This window comes from Argentina anserina, chromosome 4 (genome assembly GCF_933775445.1).
Source record: "Argentina anserina chromosome 4, drPotAnse1.1, whole genome shotgun sequence".
Taxonomy (NCBI): Eukaryota; Viridiplantae; Streptophyta; class Magnoliopsida; order Rosales; family Rosaceae; genus Argentina; species Argentina anserina.
The window spans coordinates 1,701,021-1,714,457 of NC_065875.1; positions in this window are offsets into that span (position 1 = coordinate 1,701,021).

The following is a 13,437-nucleotide window of genomic DNA, read 5'->3' on the forward strand; positions in this document are numbered from 1 at the left end:
AGAGTTGACCTTGATGCATACTCCACATCCAAGAAATGCATGCCATTTTTGGCACCTTTATCTATTTCTTGAGGGAATTTTGGAGATGGAAACGTAACATTCTTCCATTCTCAAGTAAGCACATTTTTGAGCCTCAGGCTAAGGCTCCGCCCAATCCGATATGCAAGATTTTGTTGCTACGGACTTTTGATTAGTCACTCTATTTTGACTATGTTTTCTGCTTACTATTTTTCAAGTATGACGATTGGCATTGCTATGTTTCTTGCTCGACTTTAGCTTAAGTCGTCTATTGGAATTGGAAGTTTGGTTGTGTTGTATTAAATATTGGCATATTCTATAAAATTTCTCGTCTTTCTTGGACTCGTGAGAATTTTATTTGCCTTGGCTTAGCATGCATGGTCAACGTTTGCAACTCACGTGGTTTTTAAATTGGCCGCTTTTGGGTTACATGGGACCCCAATAGCACTACATTGTGATTTTGGACTTTGAAATTTGGAAAACGGACCTCGGAACGTCAAAATTGACGTCGTTTTTCCCAGTTACTGTTCCGGCGTTTCCGGAACGTTTTTTGACGTTTTACCAGCGTATTCGCCGCCTTCCGGCCATATTCCAGCGTTTCCGGCACTGCCATCCGGTTCCGGACTGCGTTCCCTGTCGGACCTGAAGTTATGGCCTCCATACCGGCCAGGTCCGGCCACTGCCGGCCGGATTTCCAGCAATCGGTGCCGCCGGCTTCCGACGAGTTTTTCCGACGTTTTTTTTTCGTCGTTTCTCGTCATTTTTCCGGCATATGTCAGCAGTTCTTGCTGCCATGTTTTGCTAGTCCAAAATTCACCCGGTTTTGAGTTAATTTGACATGGTTTTCCGGTTAATTTTCCGGTTTTCTCCAAGTCGTTTCATATCTCAAATGATTTTATTATTATCGGTGACCACCCGCACCAATTGGATGGTTTTTACCACCTAAATTGTTTGGTATTCAACTGCTCCAATACCATGTTTTTCCAACTCTTGAGTTGAAGAATGTAGTTCTATTGCCATGTGATACATTCGATGGGATTGCCATTTGTTTCAATCCCCTCCCTTACAATATCCTACGGCGTATTGTGTAGAGAAGTTCACCGCGTCGTTGACTCTCTTAATCTTCATTTTGAGAATGTCCCGCCGTGAAATCGAGTGTCTTGCTAATTGCGTAACCACCCACACTGTCCTACGGCGCATGTAGTTGTTTTACAGATCTCGTGCAGAGATTGTGTTGTATATCTTCGTGCCTTGCTAAGTTTTAAAGGCCATTCATGCCAATGATGGATTTTCATCTTGATATTTGTGTTAAGAATGGAGAGGAATAAATCTGTCAGATTTCATTGACAGTATCTTTTTCAAGCTTCGACAGTAGCTTTGTTAGCCTGCAGACATCGTTTTGCTTGCCTGCAGTAGTAGCTTTATGTAACTCAAGATTCTTTGAATCATGGGTTCGGTTTTACTGTCTTCTCGGTTTTGACATGATCGTTTTTTGGTCATTTTGAACAAGATATGATGATTCGAGTTCTTTGAAATTCGCATTATCATCTATTTTTCATGTTCACGAAGCGATTGGAGGACCACCTCACCCATGCTCCACACGGTGAGGCCGAACCTGCCTATTTCGGCGGCTCCATGGCATTAAGGCCGTTGGTGGCGGCATCCCCTCCTTCACAGGAGCTTGTGATGCCTCCCGTGTTTTCTAATGCCTCCATGGTAATCTCTGATGCTCATCGCTCATTTTGCAAAGCATGTTCTTTTGCTAGATTTCAAGGAAGTCCTTATTTACTAATGCTCCAACCGAGAACATTCCATTCTTATGAAGTATTTAAGGTGACATTAGTGGACCCTATCCAACCGAATGCGGACATTTTTCGGTATTTTTATGGCATAGGTTAAGAGCATCGACGTGTTGGTCACACGTCGCTTTGCTTTCCACAAGAAACGTTGCATTCGCTAAAGCTTTTAGCTATGATCATCACACTAAGGGATCAGCACCCTTCCTATCCTCTCAAATCTATTTGATTGGCTACCGTTGGAGAGTTCACCTCCACGACTTTGATGATTTCGTTTTGCATATCTACTGGGATCGTCGTTGAACATATTATTCCTCATGTTCATTCACTGCACGATCTAGCAGAGCTCGGACTTGGTTATGGGTACTAACCTGCCGATTTTTGCATGGAGATATGTAATGATGTTGCATGCAGCGACACCTATTGGTTTTAGACCCACAACTTGCCAAACATTTAGTGCGTACCAGATGGTTACTGGATATGATCCCAACGTTCTTTTCCTTAAACGCCTATTTGGTTAAAGTTGTTTATGTGCCTCTATTGTAGTTATCTCAATGGGTCTACTTGAAACGATTAAGTATTCTGGTTGGTTATGATTTATGAATCACCAACACTTGTCCGCTATTTCCAATCTACAACCGTTGATCTCTATCCTGTGATATTAGCAGACGGTCACTTTGATGAGACATACTTCCCGTCGTTAGGGGGAGATATGGAATGCTCCCATTCTGGTTTTAACGCCAGGAATTGACGTGGTGTGGCACTATGTCTCATTAAGATCCCGCACTACTCAAAGTGATCAAATGTGCAACGCATTATCTACCTCCAGAAAGTCAAAGATTCAATGCTCAATGACTTTACCGATATTGCGAAAGTGACGAGATCGCACATAAATGCTGTGATGTGCCGGTAAGGTTGGAACTCTCAGAATATGAGAGAATTTCATATGACCTGATCCTAGCACCGTTGGCACCATCCCTGACAGTGGGAAGGAAGCCGGCGATGGCACCATCGTACGCTGTGGTGTTGTCGGCGCCCGTGGTATTGCACCACAAAACAAGGGTGGCAAACGCAAAGATGGATTACTAAGGGTCATAGCTTCGGTCTTGGCTCCTGCCTAGATGAGGGGGAGACCATTATTCTCTAGAATCAAAACTAGAAAGAAGCGAAGTGCGTAGGCACAAGTATTTCGCCCATCATCAAGAGATATCCTCTAAACATGTGAATCAACTAAGTTTCTGTGGGACGCTACAGACTCATTTTGTTGATATTAGAGAAGAATAGAAATCTCACGAATTGATCGTATACAGCGCGCGCGTGTGTTTAATGGATTGATCTCCCATGATTGATGATGTATTCGCTTATGCTCTTATTCCGTTGTAAAGCATCAACGATGAGCAACTTGACCGAAGTGGAAAGAATCAATACAGGCTGAACTAGACTTGTTATGTTGGTCGTTGTTCGTAAGTGTAATGAGAAAGATGAAGTCATGCGATATATGCAGGACTTATGGCGCAAAGATTGTCTCATTATCCTACTATTGACTACGATGAGTTATATTCTCTCGTTATGGACATAATTGCTTTCGGCTACTTGATCAGTAGTAGTGTCCATGAAAACTGATTTGCAGCATATGATAGTGGTCATAGAATATCTGTAAAGGGATCTTGACGCAGATATGAGAGTGCCCGAGGAACTTTAAATGCCTCTAGACCACTGAGAGATTATGTAATCAGATTGCGACGTTCGAGAGAACGTAGTACAATCGGTTGCAAGAACTCATACCCATATGTGTTCATATGAAGCTAATTCTTGATTCTCTATTCCGTCTAAGTATAGATGATGAAGAGATTCAATGAGCTATACATTCATGCATGCTAGTGTTGTTGGGACACTATTGCTTTCATTATGACGTAATTAACTATGCGCCTATGCATTGTCATTGGACTTGCATTGCTTCTTTGACATGGGTTTAGTTCTACACTTAGTGAACCAACACAAATCCTATCCACACCAACGCCGCCAGCAGCTCCAGCAACATCAACGTACGCCTTGGTGTAGCAGTCGACACTGGTAGCGTAGAGGATGCGTACGGTTCCATCTTGGACCAAAATCAGTCATTCATTGGTCCATTCCCCCATTCTTTTTGCGAAAGACACATTGAATGTGTCAAATCAGAATCTGTCCAGTTTCGTAAGTCAACTTCAACGAGACCTACAGGACAGCTCGCTCGATGAAATATGATGAAATTAGTACCTTGGAAAGGTCTATGTGTCTACTTTCAAGGGACATTAACCTTTCGTTCATAGCTATCATATTGAGTGAGTTATGGCCGTTTTAGCAAAGTAGGAAAGTCCTGTCCGGAAATTTACAAGTCAGTCAACTTCGACAGAGCATTGTGAACTGCTCCGATCGGATAAGGTTATGAACCTTATGTCACTGGAAAGCCACGGGTGTCTACTTTTCAGAACATTTTACGGTTCGCTGATACCTATTTTGACGAAGAAGTTATGGCCGTTTAAGTGAGTAAAGGTCATTCTACCCGAGAATCTGATTTTCATTGCAAACTCTTGTTTTGAGTTGTTATGCAATCTTGTTTCCTAAGATCTAAGTTTGGCTATAGTTTCCTAAGATCTAAGTTTGGCTAAGTATAGCATGTATGATCTAAGGATGTGTGGCTAGATTAATGATTAATCATTAGCCCAAGACTACGTTTGAGAAGCATGTATGATCTAAGGATGTGTGGCTAGATTAATGATTAATCATTAGCCCAAGACTACGTTTGAGAAGCATGTAATGAACGTTGTATACGTTGTTCTTTGTACTCCATGATTATGGCACTAATCAGGGGGAGTTGTTTCGTAGACTTCAGGGGGAGTCTAGTTCACATGATGCTATCAAATGTAGACGGTGCGTTGTGCTCTTTTTCACTTCGATCAAGCTTTTGTTTTTACCCAAGAGGTTTTTATTTTGCTTGACAAGATTTTTACCGAGGCAACGATGTGTGCACCATGCAACCTAGGCATGCGACACAAGGGGGAGTGTTCCGGGAGAATTACTATTCTACCCTTGTATGTGTCTTAGCCTAATAGGTTTCATGTTAGGAGATAGATTAGCATCTCCGTAATAGATTAGGACTCCGAATCCTACGGGATTGTGGTTTTGTAATGCCTATATATAGGCCCCCATATCATTCAATAATACACAATTATTTCATCATGAAACATTATTATTATTATTATTATTATTATTATTATTATTATATGTAAGTGAAAATACAATATATATATATATATTATGTGTGTATATAGTATATATATTTGTAACACACTAGTAACTATTAAAACAATATCTATAAAACTAAAACATAGGGAAAAAATTACATATAGTGATCAAATATTTTATAGCATATAGTTGATCATGAGGATGATTAATATGTTTCGAATATTTTTTAAATTGATGTCACTGAAGAATATTTCTTAAAATTGATTGAAGAATGGAGGACTAGTGAGATACCGTACACACAGAAAAAAAACTAAAAAAAAAAGCTGAGGAATTAAGGTTGATATTAAAAAAAAGAATTGAGGTCTAATGAATGAATAAGAGGTATAATGAGTAATCTATGAAAATATATGTGAATGACATATGAGAAAGTTATTTTAGAATTTTAAAGGAGGTTTAGTAAGCAAATGTTTCAAATTGAAAAACAATGTGGATGTGTAGAGAGCTTAAAGATCTATTGAGCAAATATTGAGGTCTCGGTAGCAAATTACAGGAAGAGTGGGCAAAGAAAAAAGTGAGTGAAGAAAATTAAAAAGAAGAATTGGAAAGAGAGAGAAAAAAAATAGAAACAGAATAAGGAAGAAAAATTTAGGCAAATGGGATTCGAACCCAAGAACTGATCCCTACCATTTAAGATACTCAACCAACTGAACTAAATTCATTTAATGTTTGATTGGTACATATAGTTTTTGAAATACATAAATTCAGTTTAAACCCTAAACTGACAACATGGATCGAACTTAAAAGTGAGAGTTGGATCACAAACACGTTAATACCAACTGAGCCAACCCACATCAAATTTAAAATTCTGCCTATATAGCTAGACAAGCATGCAGTAATCTGGTCATTTTCGTATGCATCACATATATTGGTATAATATGTTTGACGAGCTTGGGGTCCGAAATGGTCTTTATAAATTGCAAAGATCGCTCAACCAGTCAACCAGAATGTTTAATCATGAGTCATGAGGTCTGCAGCTAGAGTTTAATATTCCCAAGTTGAGCATCATCATATGCTAATTAAAATCATAAGGTTAGATGGATAAAAGCAAGTTGGAAGACGTGGCTTCTCAGTTCTGAAATGAAATTATTCAATTTGGTCGATTCAATAATCAATTAATCCATTTTTTTAAAAGAAGTATGAAAAAGACTGAATTGGTTGGCTTCGTACCAACCAATCCAACATTAGAAAAAAAAAAGGGTCACACATGGAGGCATTTCTTGTCTATTCTTATGTATAATTGGCCAAATAATGACTCGTTCTTCTACTTGTTTATTATGAGATTTCAGGCTTCAAGCTTATAAAAAAAATCTCAGTGAATCGCGGAAGCTTGTATAACAATTCTTAAAAATTAACAAGCATGTGCTGGGAAATATATAGCTTCTGCATTTTGCAAACAAGGTGAAAGAATATGAGGACTATATACAACTGAAAGAATTTTCAACTCCTTGTATACTTGCAGAAGGAATTATTCCTATTTTGCAGCACAAGGCGCTTCGTGTAGAAAAGAATATTCAAGGCTGGAAAAAAATTCAGTAAGTTGTTATATACAGAAACTGTAGCAGATCCTCACCCCGGCATTTCGCACAGAATTCAAACAAAGAGCCAAGCAGGGGTGGATCTAGGTTTTTTTAGGGTGACTCAAGTATCTCCATTGGTCAAGACAAGGAAAAAAAACTAGGTTTTAAATTTTTTGATTTTAGAATTCTCCTTAGCGAAAGTGTCCCTAAATAAACGACTCTACTCATTTTTTCCCTTCTATACTTTACTCTTCTATTTCTCAATAACGTGTCTTCAGTCAAGTATCTCTTATTCTAAAATGCTAGCTAAGTTACTAGCTATTACGTAGCTAATCTATTCAATTGTATTAGATTTTGACTATTTACATATCGTTTTGTCTAATATATATGAGTCTTCTTTTTCAATAGTTATAGGTGTCAGTTAGACTAAACTGAAAAATTTGAGTCCAAACTGAAGCGTTCGAAAAAAAATTTCTTCATGGTTTCAAAAAATGTTCAATCTACATTTCTAAAAAAAAAAAATTCTAATCTACATGTCCAAATCCGAATTATTTTCATTTCTTATCTTTCTGAAGCTTTATTGATCACTCACGATCTTTAATTCAGTTTTCATTAGTCAATTATTAACCTTTCAAACCGCTAATAGAATACTTTTGTAAATAATTCTGGATTACGATGTGCTATATGAATATTTGATTGGTGTTAAAGGAAAAACACCATTAGTGTGCCTCGTTAATGCAAATAAAGGAATAAGTTAATGACGTTTATGGTCAACGGATGTAACGGATCAATCACCATTATGTAGCCTTAATTACCATTGTAATTACCATTTATTTCTATTGTAATCTTGACCCCTATATAAAGGGGATTATCAATAAGATGAATAGACAATTCTATTTTCCCTACAACACGTTATCAGCACGTTTGCTTTGTATTTGAGTTTTAGCCAAAGAAAATAACACGAAAACCTAGATCGAAATCATAGCTTATGATGAAAAGAATTTTTGTAGAAGAAGACGAAGAAGGCAAAAAGCACCCAGATTTCTTATCATGGCACCCACATTCTTCTTTGTTCTCACCGTCGGCACCCTTCCACCGCCGCTCCCCTCCATCGTCGCCTCGAATTCGACCCAAGAACATAAAGAAATATGTTTACCTCTTTCTGGTATAATTGGCAAGGTAATTTAAATTATTACATGAATCATATTTTCTATTCACTTAATTTACATGGAAATTATGATTAAATGAGACCTAATCATTTAATTTACTATTTAACTATTTACTACTCTGTGTGGTGAATTAGTGAATTAGTATTCGTTATATGATTAAATGTGACCTAATCATATAATTCTAATTGTTTTGTATGTAACGTATCACTTGCACTACGACGATTAATGCGAGAAATGCGATGCATGAAAAACAACCACAGTTACAAGCAGTTATTTGGCAAATTTACAAATCTGACGACGTTTGACTCAGATCTACTGTTGCAGACCTTGACCCGGCGACTCCTAAATCGGATCCGTCGACCCGACCCGACCTATGAAAAAAAAGGTTTTTACTTCTGGTTATTAAAAAAAATTAATTACCTCTTATGGTAAACAGTTAAAGGTAATTATTTTATTACTTTTACGACTCAGTGAATCATATTTGCTATTCACTGTTACTAATCTCAATTTAACAACTACTACGTAAATGGTAAATGTGCAATTCACTTTACCTTTTATATATTATTTATTACCTTCATTGAAAACGGTAAATTAAATGAGATTAAATCACATATATATGATTAAAGTGACTAATCATGTAAATATTGTTGTTTTTGCATGTGATTTATTCATAACCATGTAACGAGCAACGTGGAATTATGAGATCAAGACTCATTTGATATGCAGTTTATTTGGCAAACTTACAAGTAAGATCTAAATTAGTGTTGCCGCTTTTATTAAATTTCATTCATATAAATGAAATTATATACGTTACGTGAGTAAAGTAGTCTCTGAATATCGTGACATGTTATATGCTATGCAGATTTAAATTTATTTTTAAATTTGATTGCTTAGCATGTAATTGCATCGTAATGTTATGATTTACGTTTTACGTATTATATTTATACATGGTCTTTGGCACAAGTGTAATAATTGCCTTAGCCTTGTATATTATGTAACCATGTTACATGCTATGCTTATTATTAAAATTTAATTACTTAACATGTCATTAAATCGTGATGCTATGATTTAAATTGTTAAGCATTATATATTTATACATGGTCATTGGCATGTATCATGAATACGATAATTGCCTAAGTTTTGTAAATTACTTAACCATGTTAAATGATATGCTCTATTTGTTGCAAATGCTATGTTTATATAATTTTTATAATTATGTTATTTAGCATATTATATGAGCATTGCCATGATAACGAAATTTCATGAGAATTTTATAATTCAAAAAACAAAGAGAGGACAAACATATTCTTGTGATAAAGTATTTTCATGAAGCATCGAAAAATACGACCATTTCAATTCTTGGTCTTGCAATCCGATTTGTATTTCTTGGAAATTAATTAAATTGTATATCTTTATTGTGATAAAGCAACTTCATAAATCTCCAAAGTGGCCATAATGTATTTTGGTATGTTTAATTTTCGTGTAAGTCTATTTAGATTTTTAGACTGCGAAACTAATAAGTCTCGTACTCTATTTACAGTTAGTTAAACCAAAACAACATATATTGAACTCTTCATAATTTGAGTACCAACCTTCCCTACAAGCCAACCAAGGCTCAACCATGATCGAATTATGCAAACATGTTTCCCTGCACGTAATTTAGAAGCATATTTAAAATCTTGAATGACAAAGAAATGTCTCTCAAGACAAAGAAATGTCTTTCAGAAAAGAGAAAAACTTCTCAGAAAGAACTATGGATAATAATGAAGAAATAACCCTAAAGCAAAGGGCAAATATTATGAACATGTAGGTTCATACAAACCGATCCATGGAAATTGATAACAATGTACCGTTTAAAAAAATGCATAGGGGATATGATATGAGCAATGTAATGCCCTCTTACAAAAAGAGTATAAAATAATGAAAGTACAACAATTTGAAAAAAAATATTCAATATCAAACTACGAGGAGAAAATTCTTCAATTTAAGAGCGACACAAATCTATGTCAATTCAAAATGTTTTAAACTTCTATTACAGTCTGTCACTAATTTTCCAAGATATAATGTAATGGCTATTATATATGCCTAAAATTTCGGTATTGAAGTACCTTTGAATTGGACAAGACCTTGATGCAATCGTTGACACACAATTAAGGTTATGAATTTTTCTCAATGAATTGAGAATATTCGAATATTAATCGAGATATACGAGGTTCGATTTTATGGTTCGATTTTTTTATATTTGACTTTGCGAAGTACCGCATAAAGTAGAACAACTTCACAAAATATTAGTATGACATGAATAACTGAATGCAAAGAAATACATCATGCGATCCCCACAGTAGTACTACTGAAGCATAATTGTACTATATTTGTGGATATAAATAATAATATTAATAATGATCGATAATATATAATCCTTCGGGATTCAAAATATACATGCATTATGATATGGAGATATCGTTTTACGATTCTATCAAATTACTCTAAAGAATTTGGGTTTATATTCCATTTTCATATCTTACCTATATACTTCATTGGCACTTTATGTAACAAGGGTCAACATGAGATAATCAAACTCTCATACGTTTTAAATATATATGTCAACGACGTTTTCATGTAAAATGAATAAGTGAGATTACAGTTTACTTCTTTTGCACTATCTCTAATGGCTGCGGATGTAACCGAGTATTAGACAAGTTCATATATCCCTTTAGCAAGTATATATGAAACTGCTTAATATTTGGGCTTTGACATATTTGGGCTTTGGCACGATTTACTGGGGTACCCAGGTCGTGCTATATGTGTACGTATATGAAATGAGTTCCACCAACACACTCATTTTTTTTGGATAAAATAGAAGTAAGAACTAAGGAAACAAAGTACTGTCAAAATCCTTAAATTTATTTTTATGGAGGAATTGAAGATGTAATTTCATCCCCATATTTCGTCGCTCCCCTAAGACGGAACTGTGAAATGTTTAATGCACAAGTATATGCACTAACACTATATTATGCTTCTTATATCCATTGTGATTAGGTATGAAAAGCTAATCATTCAAAGCTCATCGATTTCCTAAAGAAATTTGGATTGAGATCATCCTATGCAAAGGACATGTATTCTCACTGTGTTCAAGGATTGAATCCAACGACAATTATGTAGATTAATTCAACCAACTTGCAGACACTTTAAATAATTTAAGGTGTTGGTTGATGTGTCAACACGCTAGTCACGTGTCATCACACCATTCACTACTAAAACTAATGTTACTTATGCTAGTTACAAACCCACATGGTCTCACGGAAAATGACTAAAGTACTAGTCTTGATATTGGTAAGTTGTAACGCGCACCAATCTTTCCGTTTATGGTAATGTAATTTTTGCATAAACAACTTATTTCTCACTAGTTTTTGGCTATCACCTTACTCATTGTAAAAGGAATTACAATCGATAACATCAAAGGATCGAAATACTTGAGCTCGCCAGGATTGACACGGATCTACAATCCTTGAGCTCAACTAGGTTAACCTACGTGCCAAATTGCGACGCCATATCGCATAATGGTGAAGCCAACTAATGTGAGTAAATGTTCTTACTGGAGACGAGCATCCAGATAGTCCGATATATTGCAACTTTGACAAGCGATCTCTTTTTCCGCTAGATATGTGGAATATCACTTTGATGAGGCAGTCTTCCCGTCGTTAGGGGGAGATAAGAACAAAGAATGTTCAAGTGGAACGACAGGAATTGTCGCGGTTTGTCCCCACTGTGTCTCATCTTGATCCCCGCTTTTGCACAAAGTGATGAGATCACAGATATTAGCTGCAAATAGGCTTGCAAGGTTCAATGTCCTAAGAAGAGGACATGGCGCCACCCAAAAGGACTTGGGCATTGCGTTGCCACCATAGATGGTGGCATGTTGGCACCATCAAGTGGCATAAATGGTGTCATAGGCCGTGGCTCTCCAAGGAAGAGGGGTAGACCACCTTATGTTCGATATATACTCGATTAAAGGAAGAAATCGAGTTTGGCACAATTGGATCCACTGATTCATAATCTCAAATCCGCCTCATAAGAATTCCTGGATTTTGGTTATCACTGGGGGACGCCTCAGATGTTAGAACAAATCCTTGAATATATAGAGATCTCTACCAAATACAAACCACATGAGGATGTAGGATATTGAGTCTTCATATCGAACCATACTTCGTTGAGAAATAACAACGTAGTAATTTTGGCCCAATGGAAAGAAGCGATCCAGCATGAACTAAAGTTCACTAACAAAGAGATAGGTATTTGGGCAAGTGAAGCCGACACTGCAAATGTAAACCCTATCATATATCTTTGTTAGGATGCGTATGAGAATTAAGAATATATGCTCACCTTATAGCGCAAGGTCTCTCACAAACGCACTGGAATCGACTACGAGGAAATAATCTTTTGTAATAGACCATAAAGAGATATTCTCGTAATAGAAGTCATTGCACTCCACTACCTTATCAGTTTGGTAGTTTCCGAAAAACTAACAAATGCAGCTTATGAATGGTGAAATAATGTATCTCTATGGGGATCGAAATTAATAGATATACATGAAAGTCATATAACAGACTTTATCCACTCAAGAAATGGTTCTAGATCACATAGCGTTACAAAAGGAATTGAAACGTTCACAAAGTAAAATACTTGATTATGAATAGGGATCAAATGTGTTATGTCATTGCGTATTCAATATGGATTTGCAGAGTCTTTTGATGAACTAAAAAGATGTCGCCATTACAAATCCTAAGTCGAGAATGAAAAAGATCATTGGGAAGTCACAGTCTCAAAATGGATCTTGAGGACTGTAATATTGATGATTAAACCATCAATCGGCTTTTAAGCACTCTAAAGGTTAAAAGTGAGGCTTCCATATCTCCCATGATCAGTCGAAGTCTTTAAAGATAGATCTGTTTTCGTCTATTTGAAAGATGACGAATAAGTGTTGGGAAATGAGATTCCCTATAGAAGTGTAAAGACGCATTATTGCACTTAACACAATATATTTGACTCGACCTCTCATTCGTTGTATATCTTAGCGCCCACGCAACAATAATACCCAAAGGTTTAGATTTATAATCCCTATAAAGAAAAGAGAAAATGACATGATGAGAATGAATTCTATTCACGTCGTTACACATTTGGCGTAAAGAAATACGTACCAAATAAGATGGATCATTAAATATGCAAAAGTTATCAAAACTCTCATGATTAATGTAAAGATCAGGGGGAGGTGCAGACATCAGGGGGAGTCTAGCACATATATGTTAATCTTAAATGTAATAGGTGTGTTGTGCTCTTTTCTCCTTCGACCAAGGTTTTATTTTCTCCCATTGGGTTTTGTTACTTGGCAAGGTTTTTAATGAGGCAACATCTTATGCACCATTATATTTTTAAACTCGGCACAAGGGGGAGTGTTAAAGGAAAAACACCATTAGTGTGCCTCGTTAATGCAAATAAAGGAATAAGTTAATGACGTTTATGATCAACGGATGTAACGGATCAATCACCATTATGTAGCCTTAATTACCATTGTAATTACCATTTATTTCTATTGTAATCTTGACCCCTATATAAAGGGGATTATCAATAAGATGAATAGACAATTCTATTTTC